At 40.8% G+C, this 20706-nt stretch overlaps 1 long non-coding RNA gene across 1 annotated transcript; it reads right to left on the bottom strand.

Moving 5' to 3' along the window:
- Positions 1-3195: 3195 nt before the first annotated feature.
- LOC121075666 lies at positions 3196-20412 on the bottom strand. Its single transcript, XR_005823091.1, has 3 exons — positions 20267-20412; positions 19280-19513; positions 3196-3359 (listed from the first exon to the last, which is right to left on the bottom strand). It is a non-coding gene; the product is annotated as an uncharacterized LOC121075666 (long non-coding RNA).
- Between the last annotated feature and the right edge of the window lie 294 nt (positions 20413-20706).

Genomic DNA, 20706 nt, shown 5'->3' with positions numbered 1-20706 from the left:
TCCATGCTTTTTTTTTTTTTTTTTTTTTGACCCAGCAAGTTCCACTAAATTTCAGTTCGGATAAAACCTTAAAACCAAAAATAGAGGTCTGGAAAAATCTCACCAAAACCAGGGGAAAAATACCTTGTCCCAGCTCAAGCAGACATCTGAAGACTCAGTTTCACAAAGCCCCATTAACCATATTAAGGCAGAAACTAACAGACCCTTGCTGGGTAAATTGCTGCTGACAGTTGGAGCTTTTCCAATGAAAATGTCTTATAAGCAATAGGGACATCTCAAATGAGAAGGATATTGGAAATCCTGCGCTGAAACAGCTGCTATTTCTCATGTTATCACCCACTTGGGAACTCATGTCCTTGCACAAAACAGATTTTGCATGAGTAAGCCACGGAGCTGGGTCTGGAGCACTCAGAACAGTGGAAGTGACTCACAGTCTAGGCTCAGATGTGACCCATTTGGTTTCCCCCGAAAGAACCCATGCCAGCCACGGATTTGGCATGAAACTGCCCGCAGCCCGACTATCAAATACTGTAATGATTTACGATGAACCTATAAAGGCCTAAGTTCCTCCATGCCATTCATCATTTCTGCTTTTGTGCACAACAGAATTGGGATAACAGGATCAGAGAGGCCTTTGGGAAGCAGGCAGGATTTTTTCCTTCCCAATGAAGTAATCACTAGGAATACCAGCACGTGCTTATGTCCATCATCCTGTAAACAGCTTTCAAACTGAAGTGCGAAGCTTTCTGTGGTTAATCACATTTTAAATTTTGTCCTTTCTGTAACTGAGGTATTTTTTCTCTGTTTTCCTGGGTTAGTAGCTTAGGAAACTGTATATTTAGTTCTTATTATAGAGGCACAATGGAATGGAAGTCTCTTTCCTATTTCTCTCTCACCCACAGCTTAAACACAATTAACTTTTCATTTGATGCATTCTTCCTGTCTGCACTCATAACGCTCCCCCAGGAAATGAGAACCAATAAGTCCTCCACAAGAGTAGAAGAGCAGGGTACTGACCAAATATTGTATAATGATATATTATAGGCATATGGGAAAAAAAGTTAATTAAAGACCACAGCTATCCTTTGGGAAAATGTTTAATATATTAGGCTCTCGGAGCAGAACAATGCAACATAAACAAACCCTCCCTTTTCAGAAACTGTGAATACACACGTCTGGGAAAAAAAACAACAACAAAATCTGGCACTATTATTATTGGTCATAGGCTATGTTTATGTCTAATAAGATACGCAAAGAACATACCTTCATGAACACAATCGTGACACATTTTTCCACACAGAAGAAAAACGGAAGTTTGTCTGGCAACTCATTAGCATCCATTTTCAAAGGAACAAACCTTGTTTCTAAGGTAATATCAAGCAATCCTTAAGGTTAGATTTTCATTTACTTATGTAACTCCATTGGAGCAGATGCTGATTTTAAGCACCTGCAACAGGTTGACAAAAATGTTAGCATTTGCACTTGAATGTAAATAGGACGTTTGCTTGAAATTTGAGTGTAATTTTTGTGCAACAGGCTCCAATAAAAGCCCAAATGAGTTAATCCCAATCTTTCCACTTCCACTGTCTTTGATGAGGCGTAGGCACATTGGTGCCCAGCCTCCTTGGACTTCCCACTGGTGTCAGCAGGAAAATAGCTATTCAGATTTGGTCTGAAAGATCCTGTCCTTGCTTTGCACTGAAATAATGAATCACATGAAGGGAAACCCTAAACATATAGGCTATGTGACAGCATATTTGATGACAAGAGGGAAATGCCTTACCCAAACCACAAAACAGGGGGAACATGCTTTGCAGCAAGGTCTGAGACCCTGGCTGGAAGAAAACAGTCCAAACTTCCTGCACAGTTTCACAGCAACCCAGGCATCACTGCTCAGTGGGCCAGTGGCTATGTCTGACACACAGATCCCAGCCAGGAAAAAAAAAAAGAGAGAGAGAAAAAAGACTACACACTCAAAAGCAGAAAGCATGGCAGAGACCTGTGAGGATGCAGGTTACAGTGAAATGCACCTGCTTCCAGCCTTGGGGAGGGCACACAACATGAGTAATTTACAGCATTTACATTTTACCTTCAGTTTCAAAATTCAAGCTAGAAACATCACAGAACTATAAAGTTGTTTGTTCAGTGTAAACAAAGAATAAATACAGTTAGAGAATGGCTGCACGTACACAGTTGAACCATGAGCTTTTTCTTTAATTCACATTAACATTTTAAAATCTCATGTAATATGCAGCTTGCTGTACTTATGCACTTACTTAACTAGGACACCTGGCACTTTTTAGATCCTGCCTTAAAAATTAAGTGATGTGTACAGCTTCCCCCCCCCCAAATACTTATTTTCACCAATAGATCTTAGAATACTTTATTTGAATGAGTATTTTACAAGAGGGAGAATGATGACGTAGCCCACTGGGGTACTGCCAAAGCCGTCATGCTTGCATAAATCATAATTCAGTGCTGTACCCTATATGCAATGCTACCAGCTCTAATGAAGAGGTCAACCTCTAAATAGGGTACTCGTGGTACTAACAGCAGTGTTAGGCAGGCACCTCAAAGGAATGTCCTTCTTGGTATTTGTTTGGGGACTTTAAAAAAAAAAATCTACCCACACACAAACTCTACAATCCATACATGTACCATTTTTTCTTGGTTCTTAAAAGTAAACACATACATTTGCGACTGGGCCACCCACAATCTGAAACAAGAGTCATTTGTCTGAATACACAGCAAGAAAAGCAGTCTCTGTGTTAAAAACACGCATGTATATTCTGTATGTTTAAAGTTTTAAGTCAGAGCTCCTCTCTGAATAGAGCTATTGTACCTATGATTTATCAGACAACGTATTGGTATTTACTTTTGCAATTACAAGTACCTTTTCCAATAACACTCAGATGATTGTTTCTTAAAAACAACCTCACATGAAAGGAACAATAAGCACAAAATGATGTTTCATTAAGACCACTAAAGAAATTTTATTAGCAGTTCCATCAGATTTAACTAGCATCTTTAGTATATGCACGTGGGTATGTATAATCTTTGTCAGATTTGTCAGCTTTTGACGGATGTTTTCACTCTCACAGTGTTATTATTACTCTTATAGAGTAATACCGGCAGCAGGGACCTATAGTTTATTAGACCTTGTGTTGCATCTGCCACAGTGCCCTGGGGCTGGCGTATACTCATCTAGTCCAAATAATATTCCTTGCAATTACACTTGATTGTTAACTGTATATATTCAGTTCCACTTACGTTTGACTGTTGTTGTTCTCTGAGGTTTTCTTCAGATGAGCCATGCTTGAGCTCCCAGACAGTAGGTGGGATAATCCAGATAATTAGAACTGAAATGCAAAGTAAAAATGATATTAATTGAAATAGCTACTAGTGGATTAAAACGTCATTGACAACACAGACCAACAACATGGCTTTGAAACCTTTTGGTCACACATCCTAAAGGCAGCAGGTTAAAAACTTAACTTGGTACCACATGCTAGCGCCACCCCAGTACAGCAGTCCTTCAAGAATTAAACCAAGGCAAGAGCACCTACTGCTCCACAGTGCAATTAGCTTCTTATTGCAGAGCAGGGGAGATAACTAAGAAGAGGAACCAACCCATCTGCAGCATTTGAATGGAGGTTGCAGAGCTGCTTTGAGGCAGCAGAAAGAATTCTCTCACGTGCCACTAAATCTGGCTGCTCAGTCTGAATGCATAAGAATAAAAATGCAGTTTTGTACAAAGTAGAAAGAAGAATTCACATTCTTTTATTTGCAGCAAAGTGACAGCATGCAAGCCAAAAGGCAGGAACACGGAAGAGGGGAACTAATGACAACATTTGCTTTCATTATCAAGTCAGAAAGCTCTTTGCCACAAGCTAGGTAAGCTTCTGCCTCAGGTACAGCAAAGAATCAACAAAAGCCAGAGACAGGAAAACAAGCATTTGCCACTATCAAATTATTTTGTCAAGTTATGCTTAAGGGTTGATTGATGCACTTTAACATCAAATAGCATTAAGTTTGGAAGCTCTCTGAGATACACAGTTATCATTCATCAGTAAAGCTTAAATTTTCAGATCAACCAGTGTGAGAGAAATTAATTTAGAAGCTGTCAAGATTTCTTTGTATAATTATGGTTCTGCAGCAATTAGGAAGTAAGTTTACGTTATTCGTTAAGATGGATAATTGCTAAGCCTGCTATCAATAATAAAACAAGTTTTCCCTTCAACAATGTGTTAATCTTGAAGATAGACACCTAAATAGACATATTTATTCACAAACATTCACATTTTTCTGAGTAAGCTTGCCTAGTTCAACACCACGAGTCTTACACACACAGTTTAAATTACTTTATATTCAGGAAAAAAATATATATATTTTGTAGTTGTACCAGAAGGATCACTTTGGCCTCCTAAAAACAAATAGAATAATTAAATAATTAGTCATACCAGCAGACAAGCAAAGATGGTCTAAAAAATATCAGAAGACTGAAAGCATAAATCATGAATACAACCCATATAATCTTTGACCTACACACAAGCTACAAGGTTCAAAGGTGGCATTGCATTATGTATTTATTGCTTGGCTAAGCCATTATTCACCAGGCTTGATTTTAAGAGGTAGGTATGATGGGAGTCTTGTATGGGGAAGAATATATCATGAAATCTTCCATACACAGGATGGTACAGCTAATTTATCTTTTGTTGCCTTCTTCTCAATTTATGGCATGGCAGCTTCCTACAAAATGAAGATTCACAATCTGATGCAAGAGGAGAACAAAGTGCAGCCATTCACAGAGCAGCCTTCACATTCGCCATCGTCCTCAGAAGATCTACTCGTCATATTGATGGATGAAAAAAGGCAAACCGCACGGTAAGGCTGGAGGAGACAAGAACAGCAAAGCACAAATCTATTTCTACCCCAGCACACCACCACACGCAGACATGTCTACAGCGATGAAGACAGGACTGAAGCAACCCATCTGCCCCTTTGGGCGTCAGGATCAGGTTGCCCAGCACTCCCAGTAGCACCTACTGGGGTGTGAGAACGACTACACCCTAGATCACCTCCAGCCTTTTAGCCACAGTCACACTCTGCTATCTTGTTCCCTTTTCCCTGGGCCTTTCTGATGGTACCCTGCCTTCAGTGAACAGAGTCCAGCAGGGCTGAAACTCCCTATACGCTGGTAGGGAACCCATGATTTGGACTGCACTGTTTTTGCCCATTTCTTCCACGGTTCTTAAATTCTCAAAGGTCTTTGCTGGGCATTTCTACAGAGAAACAACACTTTTGTCATGCATTAAAAAAGCGATGTGAGATCAAGAGTGGATCTTCAAAGCATCCATACAGATTTAGAAAGACAGGAACTCCATTAGATCCACACAGTCCAAGAGAACAGCTTCAGGGTCCCGCTGACAGCGCCTTTTCCAAGGCTGTGATAACAGATAAAAGCCTTCTGTGCATCTCCTGTGGAAAATTTTACTAGTCTGAAATGTCATAAAACTGTAGAGAGCCAAGCACCACTTAGAAGTAGCCAGAAACCCTAAAAAAAGACAATAACAATGTGAAAAGATATTAAATTCACAGTACCACTATGTTCTACGTGGAAACAAATTTGAAAATCTGAGTGTTTGTCTTTCTTAGCAACCCTTTGAGAAGTTGATTCTTTCTTGTTTCATTTTAAAATGATGATCACGCATTACTCAAAAAATATTTTTTTCCTCATTTCACTCTGTATTTAAGGCTTATTTTAATTGCTTCATGAACTGGTATTCTATTCTTAAGGAAGGTTTTCAATTTCTGTGGAAAGTGTACCAAACCCTTGTAAATATCTTGCTTTTGTTCCACTGGAGGATCACCACCAATACCACAGAAAGCCTGCGGGAGAACTGCTGCAACAGGTAACCAAAGAAGAGTCCAGGGAAGAAGGGGTAAAATAAGATTTATCAGAAAGTGAAAAATCATTAGACTGGCGTCAAAAGAAAGTGCTCAGAAAATACCATCCTCCAAGCATTAATTGCTTCCAGTCAAAATAAGAATATCTGCTTCAGTAATGCATCTTTTTTATTGTGGATTCACAAAATCTCGGGGGTGCTGTTTGCACATTTTAGCTGACAAGCATCAGCCAACTAAGGTAGGGTGAACACAAAAGCCCAGCTTCATACAGCCTAAATTACACTGCAGTCCCTGCGTTTCACATTTCCTATTGGCTAAATGGCCTTGGAGGTCTGAAACAGGGCCCAAGGGCCTACGGTGAGACGCTGTGCTAAGGGGCAGCACAAAGCACCAGCTGAGAATCGTAACAGTGCAAAGTGACTGCATCGTGAATGGGCAGAGGGTAAGCGAACAAGAACCGCAGGGAGAAGACTTACAGAGAACCACTTCCCCCATCAACACAGAGCCCTGCTGTTCATGCAACAAATGGACTCGTCACCTTCCAGCAAGCTGCCAGGGTCCCAGTGCTTTGAATGTTCCAGTTATTAATGATTTGACTCTCTAGGACCAATTCTTGGAGCTCATAAGCTGTCATTTTTCCTCCTTTTAAATACATTAAGAAATTTTACCTGCTCAAAGATGTTTGAGCTAAAACCAGGAGCTGGGGTCAACACACAGTCCTTTCATTGTGGGGGGGAAATCCAGTTCTTGATTCATTAAAAGTAAATCCCAAATCAAAGCGTCATGTTTGCTAAATAGAACTACTTGTCCCAGTGTTTACCCAGTGGAACTGTTTGCGCTCTTGAAAATCAAGAGCGGTGTTAATTCAGCTTCTGCTAACTCATTTGAAAAACTGGGATCTTGGCTGGTGGCATTTGCAGCCAGCAAGGGGCATGATTTGCTTCTTATAGAGCTCGTGAAATGAAAAGGCAAATTTTCCTCTTCTCTGTTGATCACAAGAGATTTCTTAGGAATTGCTTCACAATGGAAGAACGAGACTACTAGTTTTGACTCTGCCCTGTGGAACACAGGGTTGGTTTAACTGCCTGAAGGCAAGGGGTTGTCTCTTACTAGAGAAAACTGAATCCTAACCACTGCTGTGCCAATATTCTGCCCTTGTCAGCAAGAAAACTATGTATCAGACACCTTAATGTAAAGTGTTCATAAAGAATGAGGAAAAAAAAAAAGAAAAGAAAAAAAAGGGTATTACAACTCATGCATGAATGGGCGTTCAGTTTCCACTGCATTCAACTCTAACAGAGAGAAAGCAATTTCTGTAAAAGACGTTTTTGGTGCATGCTTCCTGGTATTGCCTGTGGGCATATTAGATAGCAGTTATTTGCAGTATTTACATTTTTTACCAACTTATCAAGAGAAAATCCAATTGTTCCTAATGACAGTCACTCTGTGCATCTCCTATTCTCATATACGGGGAAGCGTTTATGAGCGTTTATTATCCATTTGTAGTAATTAAGGCACCGATGTTATATGGGTCCATAAAACCAACTTCATTTAGCAAACAAAGGCTTTTTTCAAACTTGCAACATCAAAAATATTTATTTAAAAATAAAAGCTGAATTATAACATATAGCATATTTTGAATGACAAACTGATATCAGAAAATCCAAAGTAATCCTAGATTTGGAAAAATAAAACCATATTCTCTAAGATAACTCTTTTTCCAAAATTAGCTAGGAAGTGAAATAATTAACCAGCAGAAAATGACAGTGAGATATATTTTACAACATCTGCCTTTCTTTATTCAAGCTTCTTTCTTACAAAACAGTTGGGCAAACTGTTTTTAACAAGTCCAGGGGGAGCTGGAATCTTCCCTATCCCTTCACAGACTTCACCATTTGTTTCTGATGCACAAAATACTCAAAACGAGTCAACGTTCTGCGTGCCTTGGTGGTGAAAACGGCCAGCCGTGCCTGGGGTGCATCAATGCCTCTGCCACAATATATCTGTATGTACTTCAGAAGACTAATGGGTCCTCTGAATGTCAGCACAACATCATCACAAGATCATGAGTTGCTAGGTGAAATCCCGAAGCAGTGAAGTCCATGGGAACACCTGCATTAAATTCTGGGTTCCTTCTACATCTTCATTCTCTCTGTAGAAGCACTGCACAACCACAGCATGAAATCAAACTGAGGTTTACATTACTTAATTGTAACTCTTCTTACTCCTGTGGAGGGACCCCCAGTCCACAGGCATTCCTCCAGAAGAAACACAGCTCTTCATTTCTTGAAATGCTATCTAGCTCTACATCAAGTCCTATTAAATTCTCTCTCTTGGCAGTGCTGTATTTATCCACTGCAACACATGTGAAATTAGAACTGGAATACTTTACAAGTGTTTTCTTCCTCCAGCCACGAGGTAAAACAAACCGTGCTCCTCTGTAAATCTCTCCTGTAAATGCACATACAATTCCAAACACCACAATAGCTGCAGTGTTTTTTTCCTGGAGAAAGACAGAGTTCAAGTCTTCTCATGGCATAGAGTTTAAATGAAATGTTTGAAAGAGGTGTCTCACTGGAGCTTTACAAAGTTTTTGTAAAGATGCCCAAATCCTAGCAAGTTTAGATTTCAATATAATATATAAAACTTGGACTGTGTTTTCTAAGGTTAGCAAATTCTCCAGGCAGACTTGGGCTTCAGTTCAAGCAGATCTGGACTGATTTATACTTTATTTGATATTATGCCCAAAACTATAATTAAGAAAGGTTTTCACCAAAACTAAGTGCAACTCAATGAAGTGGTCTCATTTTTCCAGTGAGATGAGTCCCAATGCGTTCACTCTGTAAAAGGAAGCAGGGGTGAAGAGAGCTTCCCCACTGCATATTGAGATGACTGAAAAGAGAATCCAAAGACAATAAAGAATAACATGGCGCTCAGCCCAAGTGTCAAGATATGACCAGCTTTGCCTACATTTCTCCTGATTAACATTCCAATTTAAGAGAAGTGCACATTTCAGTCTTCAGATTTAAGCACAGCACAGTGGGATAAAGAGGTTTGGTACCTGGGAAGGCAGCTTTCCAGCAACATTCCTATTTTATTTTTCCCCTTTGATAACAAGGGGTGCAACTCACAGGAAACCAGATGCTCAGCTGGAACAGTCAATAGAGCACTGAAGTGAGCACTAACCTAAGCCAATGGAGAGCTGTTGAACAGGAGTTTACCCCTACTGCACAGGTGGTCTTACATCTTCTGACCGCCTCTCCAGCCCTCAGTTAGTGCCGCAGTGAATCAAACCTGAAGGAAACTGAGTATAACAACTTTCATCTGAGTCATGAAAACAGTCCCTCCAGTGGTCCATGGGACCCTCCAGACTGAAAGAGACAGGACAGGACAGGACGCACTAAGGGCATTCGTACCAGTTCAATATGCGCTGTAGAAACAGCGACACTCTACTAGCTCCTGTGCAGATTTTACTTTAGCAGCTTTGGTAATACCTCATCTTTTATCCCCAGCTTCAGGTACCACACAGTACACTGACAGACATAAAAATATCATATTGTTTTCATGTTTGATTTTAGTATGTAAATTACAGCTAATCACATGTTCAGACCTTCCAGTAAGTATCCCAAAGGAGTTTAAGACCAGCCAGCAAGTTTTAGGGGTGATGGTACACATAACCCGGTTTTAGGGTCTACTCCAATCATTACAAAAAATGTCAGTATGAATTGGACTGTGTGGTTAAGATGTACTGATTCTTCATTATACTGCTTCACAGCATGCTGCCAGAAGTTGTAGTCTTTATTGTTTTTTCAAACCAAAATCTGTTTAGCAGTTCAATGTCATAATGTATTACATAGCAGAAGTTGAATTACTAATTAAATATTTAATTTATACAAAATTCTACCTCTGTGAAAAAGGCTATTTGCATATATATTGAGTATAGTTGGCTTTTAAAGCTGCAGTCAAAGATACATATTAATGCTCTGTAACAAAGAACATAAGTACATAGGGGAAAAGGGAACTGAAACTGAGCTTCTTCAATACCAAAGTCTATAAACACATACTAAATGCAGGTAAATAATACAGTTACAAGATGTTATTACGGTATTTCAACTTCACATTTTAAAGCACTACATTGCAGTAGACCAGGGTGAATTAGTTTAAGTAAGGTTTGCCTTCAGAAGACAGTCACTCCAAAGCAAGATGGGCTATACAGAGAGGACTGCTTTGTACTGACTCCCACCATGAAGACTTGGACCCCACGTGCACGAATACTGAACATCTTGGTGCACTGTACCAAGATGGTCAGGTAAATGATATTGGTTACTCCTGCACAACAGACTAGAGAAGTTAACCTCAGTAACCAAATTAACACACAACAATGCACTACTTAAAATAAATTAAATGTACTTAATGTAATGTACTTAAATGTACTACTTAAATGTAGTTTGCTTCTGGTCAAAGGAATGCACACGTGGGAGACAGCCACACAGCACACAATGCAGTCGAGTCAAACCACAGGTTTTTCCATGTTCCTCTCTCTACAGTATCAGCTCTAAACCTGTGTGGTACGTACTGGGAACTAAGCGTCCAAACAAGTAATTTTCTTGATAGGACAGTGGCTCAGCAAGTACAACCAAAAGTATCTCTCATTGCATCTCAGCTTCAGTACTAAAAGGAATTGCAATTCCAGACAAGAACTTCTTGAATATTTAGTTAGAAACATAAAATTGGTCCCTCAAAAAGCTCATAATCTCTGCAGGTGAGCAAAGCTTACGGTACAAAACAGAACACACATCAGAATCAACGTTATCAAAAATGTTAAGATACATCCAGTACGAACTGAGTATTTCATTTTAATTGCTGCATGCTTCCTAGGGAGCAGTCAGAGGTTCCTGGGGAGCAGAGTCAGTACAGTTGCTCTACAACCAGGACGTTACTGCAGTGAACATCTTTGCTAGTCTTCAACAAGCCACTTAGGAGGGAAAATAAATAAATATACAAAATGGTTGTTTCTACCTGTTCTCATTGCTCAGGATGGACATTCCTCTCTGCAAAAGTCTTAAGAGTTCACATTCATATTAACAGCACACTGACTGATAGTCATTATCAGTGCCACCTATCTCAATGATATCCTGGGGTTTGGTTGCACAGTTCTACTTCTCACATGAAGAGATGAGAGCTTCCTATGTCACCTTCTTTCTCCCTTTACAAATAGAGGGGTGCCTTAAAAGCGCAACACAAAACTACACTGGAATCAGGGGACACCGTCCTATGGTAGGCTTTCAGTCAAAACTTGACTCTAAATCCACACTGAAATAAAGCTGAAGTTGTTTATTCTATCTTCAGTGGACTTTCTTTCAATTTAAATCCTTGCTAAGGAGATAATATTAGAGAGAAACTGTCTTACACTGAACACACACACACGATTGCATTCAAGGTCAGACAAAACCCTGGTTTGTTTATTTATTTAACCAACCTTCACTTAGATATATTTACATAGTGGGTCCTGATTGAGTCTTGTCTTTATAAAACAAAAAGAAACACTCTTATTCTTAAACCAGAGATTAAAAAACACACCTGCTTTGCCTGAAATGCTCAGCATGGTATTGCCAGTAACAGTACTTAGAAACATAACTGCTCAAATTATTTGCTATAATGGTGCCACGCTACAGTTCCCAGCAGAATTGGAATTGCTGAATGCTACAGTCTCCACAAGGAGCAAAATGGTAGCGTGGTAGTTATGTGAAAATTCACTAGGTTTCTGCTATCAAGGGAATAGTTTCCTCCTGTGATAATGCTAAACATAAAACACGCTGAGTTTTAAAGCTGCTGAAAATAAAATTGGTGTGAATAAATGATTATTTATATAAAAAATGCACAGTCAAGACATCTGCTACCATCTCACTACTTTGCTACAGCAGGCTTATGCAAACTATTGTACATTTGTGCTTGTATTTGTCCTGATACATTTGTCCTTTATCATCTAGAAGGACCACTGTCTGCACAGCATTCTTATTTCATTATTTAAGAGAAAGTGAGATACAACTACTTTCGAAGTAAGCTGTCCATTTGCAGTAAGTACAGTGAGAAGACCTGCTCCAAACATTGGAATTTTGTTTATATTTCCTTTGCATTTGAAGACCACGTTTCCCAGTCATGACTTGCAGCATTACCACGAATTTAGAACAAAGGAAACGTATGCTGTAGCAGAAAATGGATTGAGTTTAATTTTCACTCTGTAAGTGGCCTCTTGTGCAACTCATTGCAGCTCCCCATCCTCACAATCTCTGCTTCAACTGAAAATTCTTCAGAGGTAATGGCCACGTGAGAGATGATGCAGATATTAAGAGGCAATCTGCTTTGGGGATGCAAGGTGATGTTTTATACAAACACTAATGACACAGACTGTTCCTTTAACATGACACAAGGGCTTTATATTAATTTTAATAAAGGATCTGGTACGCTGTTATTTTTCTAGGAAAGCAGTATCAATTTAAAAGTCATAAATGGGAAAATGAGTTTTGCTTAACTTGGGGTCTACTGCTGAAAAACATTATGAAACCTTCCCTCAAATTGTGAGTTGCTGTCAGAAAATATATTTTACACAGAAGTTTCTGGAAGGCTTAAGAATAGCATGACAGTTACATGGATAGATGTAAAATACTTTTGACATGCTTCTCTGCTAGAGCTTGATTCAGGAAAGCACTTCAGCATATGCTTGTGAGCTTTGCTGAAACAGAGCCCAGAAATGACACCCCTTTTGACAGCTTCCTTATAACTGAAGCAAATTAACCCTCTTGTGGGGCCCTCTCCCTGCCCTTGGCTACTCACACACAAGATGGAACAGATACAGGGTATGACACAGCCTTGCAGCGCTGGGGGACTTGCACCTTACTGGAGGACAGCACCTACTTGCAAATGGCATAAGGGAGCAGATGCATGTGGCTCTTCCCCTTTGTTTCAAGCAGCACAGTCTGATCCAGCTGAAAACAAACATGATTCTTACTGGTAAACAGTGATTTCAAACAGTAGCCCCATAAACAACAGCCTTCAAAATGAAAGCTGTCTAATTCCCCCTTGGTAGCATTTCAATAACACCACTATTGACTTGCCTACCCTATTGCATGCTGACAGAAGGAGTTATTTTGACAAGCAGAAAGAGAAACTTCAACTAGCTGCCTACTGACTGCAAGTTATTTGTATTCTCTGATGTGTTATCTACTGGAAGTATGTGCTGAGAGTGTTCATGTGGTAGAACAGACTCCCAGGAACTTAAGTTCTCCACAGGGTTCAAAACGAATCAGCCCTAGTATCAGAATTTTTCATTTCAAAAATATCCCATTTCAAGACACACATTGTCTGTGAACTCTGTGCCGCTCATGCACGTAGACAGATTCAGATTTCCCCTCTGTCTCCTCATTTCTGTCATCCCAATAATTTGAGTCTATTCCCTCTTTCTTATTATTCCTTCTTTCCTGAAAAGAGCTACTGAACTTGCATCACTTGCTTACCCCAGTGCAAAAGTCAGAGCCTGCATGGGGGGAGGTGGGACGGCATTTCTGCATTTTATAGAGCTGCTCCATACATAAAAAGTTTCCAACCTTTCTTTTTCCTTGCTGTTGTCCCAATCTCCAAGCATCCCCAGAAACACATAATGATTCAATGAGTTTGAGCATCGCTTCCATCCACAGAAACAAGGAAAAGGCTATGCACAATTGTCTTTTCCTTGTGCTTTCAGGATTAGGAATTTAGTCTACGCTGACACAGAGTCTGTAAGTAACAGCAATTAGGGTCTGCTTCTTAAAGAGAAAAAACAAGAGCTGCTGGAGGATGTGCTTTATGCTCCCCAAAGCAAAATTTAAAAATCTCTATCCAACAAAGAGTTAACCGTCAAATATTACATTTTACACTGTAAAGGGGTGATTTATAAGAGACCTAAAGAAACTATAAAAGGAAATAATACTATGACCTATTGCTTAACACTGGCAAGTCAACACACATAATACTTGTTTAAAGCCCTGGTTCATTCGATTCATGACAGCAGCCCTTACTGAGTGGCTGAAGCCCTCAGGTACAGACTGCAGTCTTATTCCCCAGCACTATCCCTTAATACCTGTCTAGATATAACACTCTTTTTGTGCTATCATTTTAATTGAATACTAAAAAATAATAGTTCACTGAATGCAAGATTTACTGTAACACATAAAAATAAAATGACAATAAAGTCATACACATAAATTAGGCGAGAAGCCCTGTAATCTAGTCTGTATCAATGCTGTATTTTCTTTCATGTCAATGTCTCATTCTTCATCTCCTATGAAGTGCAATAAATTACCAGTATTGGTAAATATTTATATTCAGTTCTGCAGCACTGAGATACTGACAGTTAATATAAGTCTTCTAAAAAAAAAAAAAAAAAAACCTTCCCATCTTCCCGAGTCAACACAAATGTTTATCATATATGCCTTTGCGATCGTTTACATCTTTTGGGGAATGAGTTTTAGGATTATCTTTACTCTTGTCTCAACAACTTTAGCTAAGAAAACTACAACAAATTAGGACTCTGATAGCCGCATACATACTAGCTAAAATCAATAGCTTTAATTTTCACATTTAAACCTACAATTTTCATCTGACAGGCTCAGCAGGTTTTAATGCACACAACAATTTACTTTTACTGTTTTAATTGTTTTTAGTCAATCACTTTTATTGCTTCTCTGCATCTGACTAAACAAATTAATAGAGCTGTGTTCATAAATGATTACTTTGTGAAATGGCTTAGTAGATACATTTGCCAGTTTCACCTTCGATTACTGCCAACATTAGTAATATTTATACCAAAAGGTACACTTATTCAGGTTCTATAATTAAGTGAGCAACAGGAACAGAAATAGCCAAAAAATCTATTTTGTGAGCTCCACAGTACCAAATTTCATCTTTCTAACAGCATTCTCTCCAGGACAAATGAAAACCAGCAAGACCTGCCTGCAGAGTGGGCCAAAAAGCTCTTCCTGGATCACAGAAAGACTCCTGCTTATATTCTTGCATCACCTTTTGGCTGAGAAAAAAGGGTGCACGTACTCACTGAAGCAGGAGATCCTGATGCACTGAATGAAACCCAGAGTCAGTCTGATGGATCCTCAGCTTTTCTGTCTAAATTTAGACAAGTAAGCCTCACTTGACCAGAGAGAACACACCACCTTTCCACACACACGAGACAAACTACCCTAGCCAGTCAGCTAGAAGGACCTTCACCTGAGATGTTCAAACCCTGAGCTCTAGATCTTGTTCCTTAACTCCTATTTTATTTCAATCTAATGGGACAGACCACCATAGAAACAGAAGCTAAAGCCAATGCACCTTTCATCACAAGCTCCAAAGTCAGGGCCCCTCTGGCCGGAGACATTTTGTTGTGTTTCAAGAGGCAGGCAGGAGACTACCACTGAGAACAGACTCCAGCCCGGGCTCAGGTCTTTCGCCAGCAGTACAAGGGCTTGAACACCTTTAAAGTTGAGAAAAATAGATTTTCTTCTACTTTCTGGAAATCTAATTGAATTTAACCATTAAAATAGCTTGAGACTCGTGTGAAGGACACTCTCCTTACAAAGCGGGAGGCTCTGGGTTTGACCCAGTCAGCCAGGGGAAGCCTGAAAGCAGTTTTTCTGCTCCTGGACGTGAGCGGTGTTTCCACTTGTTCCTTCTCCAAACACAGATCTCCACTCTCCCTCTGCAGCCTACACCCAGTTATTCACAAGCAGGGAGGAATGAAGCGCCCACCACAGAACATGACTAGGCCACAAGCACCATGAGGGAGAGGCCCTGAGCGGCGCGGAAGGAAGGGAGGTGCGTGGCGTGCTGGGCCTCAGCACCCCGGGGCACCACGGAGCACACCACGCTGGGCACGGGCCCACACGCCTGGCTCTCCAGAAGCACCCAGACATGCTCCTCCAGCCGTTAGGTGCTTCAGCCACAAGTAACGTGCCCATTTCTCCTTCTGCCCACACCTACGTTATCACCACTTCTGTGGTATATTGAGGATTAAGCAAACACATCTCCTGATTTTGGGAGAGTCAGTCCTTTCCTGTCATTATGTTTGTTAAACACCTTGCCTTGTGAGAGAGGAAATATTTACTTACAAAGCTCTCCTTCCCACATTTACTGAGTGTGTTCTGTCTTCCGATTAGCCCCAGAGTACTAAACCAGCTGCTGCTTTTGTAGAAAAGCTAAAATGATTCCACATTGGTCAAAACTGCTGACATCAAACTAGTTTTTCATTTAATATTCCTACATTATATCACTCATATTTGATTTAAACCTTCATTGAACACATGCCCTCAGAACCATTCTGGGTTTGAAGCTGTAGGAAACTGATAAACTGCATAGCGTGGTCAAAAGGCTTTTTACTATTCTTTTAGAAACCTGCATAACGTTATATGAAAGAGCCCTGATTGCTAGCTGAGGCTGCTAGGTACCTCATGAATATAAACCAAATATATTAATTCTTTCAGTCCTTAAGGTACCAAGCCAACACTCTGCTGCAATAAGAAAATCATAAAAAGTATGTATCGCATCAGGAATGTGTCTTACTACACATGTAAACTGCAAAGAATGAATCTGTTTATCTCCTGTTGAGGTCCGTGCAAAAATACAATTTGGATTTGTTTCAGGGCTCTCCATTTTCTTTGAATCAGTTCCTTAGTGTAAATAGATATCACTCTTATTTTAAGTTGCTTGGGATTAAACAGTTTCAGGCCCACATGCAGTTTTCACAAACGCACCCCTTACTTCCCTCTCCACAGCGAGGAAACAGAGAATTAGTGGTACAATATGATTTTAAAGGCCAGTTTTCAAACAAGACAAGACCTGTTGAAACACTGTTCTGGATCACTTGTCCTACGATACCAGAAGACCCCAACCTGAAATCAGGCTACACTGCCCTAGCCATACCATGCAGAAAAGCCTTCAGGTCCCTGTCAATACAGTCTAAATAAATAGGACAAGCAGGAAGCAGGCAACTAAAATAAATAGCTTGCCCCAGGACACGTAGAAAGTTTATGTCCGAACAAAGAAGCAGATACAGACTTCTTGATTCCCAGTCTCTTGCATTCAATGCCATCCCTTCTCACTCTAAAAAATAAATACATAGGAAGCAAGGCATCAGCCTACAGCATGACTGTCAGACAGCTCTCCCAGGAAGGCAGAACTACACCAAAGACCAACCTGGACCATGGGACTGAGCTGGGGACAGAAGCCAAGGCTAAAACTTGCTCAAGTTTTTGAGAAGTTCACTGCTTGGCAAGATCCTTCCTTCTATCTCATCTACCTGAAACGGAAAAGATTTGACATCGTGTACCATGCCAAGCCCCCCCCCAGAACATTCAATAAACTTTTACAGAGACATTACAGGGTGCATTCCTAACACACACATTAATATATTAGGAACACATTGTTTTCTTCCCCCCACCAAACTCCCTCTAGCATAGCAACTCATATGCAACACAGAGCTCACTATAAAGTAGCCAAAATAGACTAAGAAAAGCGCATCCAAGCTGTAAATCATATCAGCCCATTGCAATTAAACACATTCGAACTCTAAATCCCAGAAAACAGACTTTGTAATGATACAATTGCTGACTGCATCTACCAAAAACTCTATTGCTGCCCTTCAAACGTGCTCTCCATGGCTAAGCACGCAGAAGCTACTTTACTGCCAATTCTTCCACTGATGGCACATTTTATTGACAAAATACAGCTGAGCCACCTAAAGCAATTTCAGCTACAGAATAACCTTTCACACAAGAAGCTAACCAGCTCTTTCATCCATTTGCAGTAGGTTTAGATTAGCAAACAACACACAAATTCAGATCCTTTGAACAGCCTCGTGTCAGTTGACGGTTAAGGACAGGGTAATGTTGTAACAGTATTTTATTCTCTGAGTTCTGGGAAGCAAAGCCTTCTTTCCTCAAAAAGAAGAGGTTTGGATTCCCACTCCACCACAAACCATTTGATCTACCTATACGTTTTCTCTCCTTTTCCAGTTTCCCCTTTCCTTTGTCTTACTGCTTTCCGCGTCATAAGTTTCTCTTACACTTGTTAGTTTAAATAATGCCATTAGGGGGAAAAAAAAAAAAATTGCACAGTCTTTCGACAGGCTTAAAAAGTACCATATGTACACAAGTCCATCACAAGCACAGCCCTGGCACTGGTGTTGGTGTGCGTAACAACTAGCTAGCAAAAGGGAGGCTACACAGCCACAGTCAGCCAAGTTCCCCATCAAATAAATATTATCACTTCTAAAACCAGGAGGCTGCAGCATAAAATTCTCTTAAATACAGCTGTATAAAGGGGGAAAGAATTTGCTCTGTATTACAGAACAAATCACAAATCATAAAACATGTCAAGGCTTGGAGCTCTGCATTAGAGAAGTTTGGTAGGAAGAGAAAGTTTTAGAAGCTACTTTTACTCGGCTTAATCCTGCATTCCTGTCAAGTGTGTCCTTCTTGTGAGTTTGTCTGATCAAAGATCTTACGGTTGACCTCTCAGATTTTGTCCATCGATCACTCAAAGTGCTAGTTTACTACCAGCTGCCCTTAACATCTGTCCAGTGCCAACTGTCCTGCCCTCTCCAGCTCTGTGTACGTGGAGAACTCCAGGGCTTGGTGGGAAAGGGCAGAGACCATACAGCAGCACCTGCTCCCGCAGACTCCTGCCTAAAGCACTCACTCTACCAGGCAACCTGATGGAAGAAGATAAATTCACTAATGCATTTGTACCAGCGTAAGCGCCAAGCAGACTGCTACAGAAGTGCAGCTGAGTAGTGCCTGGCATCACCCTGCAAGTTTCCACAGCAGCATTAGGCACCCACGAGTGCAAATACCTACCGCATGAAAGCAGCCAGAGCCTCGCATGAGCAGCTCGTGTGGTTCAGCTCCATTCTCAGACGGAGAGCACGCACAGGAGTGCCAGACACAGCAGCTAGCAATCTGCCACTAATTGCAGAAGAATGATACATCTGCAACAGAGATTTATCCCTGCAGAAGGTGCTACATGGGGAAATCATTTCAGCCACAGGAGGTTGGCTGACTTTTCTCAGACTTTTAAATTAACCCCATGAAAAAGAATTCAGGACTCACACCTAAGACCCCTCTAGGGTTCACAGATCAAATCCAGTTTGTTTCAGGATGTACAAGCAAGCTGAAGCCGCTGCTATCCCAGATGAGCTGTTTTATTCACAGCTCAGTTGGAAAGAGCAAAAACTAGTTATTTATTCCTACGTGTTAGGAACTGACCAAAGTCACAGTTAAAAATAACACTAAAATCAAGGCCAGGTCTGACAGCAAAACGCCACGTAAAAAGAACGAATCCATACAGTACTTGCCCAGGCCAGGAAGGCACACGGAGCAGCAGAAGTCGAGGAGCACACAGGGTAGGTCGTGCTATCGCGCCTGATGGCCAGACGCTTGTTTCTCCTGGCTGTGCAGCCATACCAGGTCACGTACAGCGAGCTCAGACGCTTGTTGCACGGCTCTTTCGGAGATCACAGATGTACCAGATGGCTGGCAAGAGAGCTCACCTGTTCCTCTGCCTATGCTTTTCAGTTCACCTGCACAACATCAAAACATTTATTTTAAGCTCCATGGTAGCCACATGGTTCATACCTTTTTTTTTTTTTTTTTAAATGCACTCCACTTCCCCAAGGTCACCTTGTTACTTTCTGCATAACCCAACGGTAACACAACAGTCCTGCACTGGGCCTGAGAAACCACTGCAAAATTGCTTGCTAATGTCTCATGAGGAAAACATACTTCTGTTTGGAAGCAAGTGTATTGGTTGTGTTCCTTCTCTCATTAACAAAAGCTGATCAAAGCCACACTGCTCCCTCAAGATGTTGCGCTCTTTAAACTATTGCAGCTTCCTAAAAGACAGCAGTGGCTTAAGCCCAAACAGCTAACACACACGACGGGCCATTTTCAAACAACACAGAGGGGAGGGCTGTTGATCTTTCCATGATCTGAAGGTCTGGCCAGACCAGAACTACTCAGCCCAAATTCAGCTGGAGTAATTTCAGAGTCTTACTTCTTTTCTCCTCCCCATTAGAGTGGGGTGCACCTCCCCAGCCCCACTGAAGAGCAGATGCTCTTCATCAGACTACCTCCACAGTCCTTTCCTCTTATTTCCCACAGGGTGCCCCATGACCAAGGAGAGGAGGCTTAAAAATCCGCCCTTTGTCACCAGGCACCCGACCCTGTGCCCAGGATTACAAAGTATTCTTACTGGAAGCCTCCCTCCCATCTCTCCTTCCAAACCCACTGCTCAGTTAGTGTCCCAGCCGGTTTATTGATGCATCACATCTCACTGGATCACACAGCTTTCATTCTGGCAAAAACACAAAAGGCAGGTTTCACTGAATGAAAAACAGTAGCTTGATTTTCACGAAGAAGGACAAGCTCAGGGAGAAGACATCATCATCATTACCCCTACAGAAACAACAGAAATTGTTGTTTTTTGTAGAAGCCCAGCCTCTTTCTATCCTTCTCCAATACTGCGAGGCTGACGAGTTTCTACTGCTACCAGCTGGCAGGCACACTCCCAGCTGATGGAAATTAGATGGTAGCAGTGAAGACCCTCACTACATACTCATGTGAAGAAAAGGGTTGCTTTCAAAGTCTTTGCTTTCCCATTGACAAATTGTTTTTTATTTCTAGTTTTGTGTTACTGTAGAAAGTTGTGACTAGCCTATTTTATAAGTGTCTGAGGATACACTGCTAGGCATTACAAAAGGAACATCTATATACT

The sequence above is a fragment of the Cygnus olor genome, chromosome 10 (assembly GCF_009769625.2).
Source record: "Cygnus olor isolate bCygOlo1 chromosome 10, bCygOlo1.pri.v2, whole genome shotgun sequence".
NCBI lineage: Eukaryota > Metazoa > Chordata > Aves > Anseriformes > Anatidae > Cygnus > Cygnus olor.
Note: the sequence above shows the minus strand (reverse complement) of the source record. Positions and strands in the feature narration are given on the sequence as shown.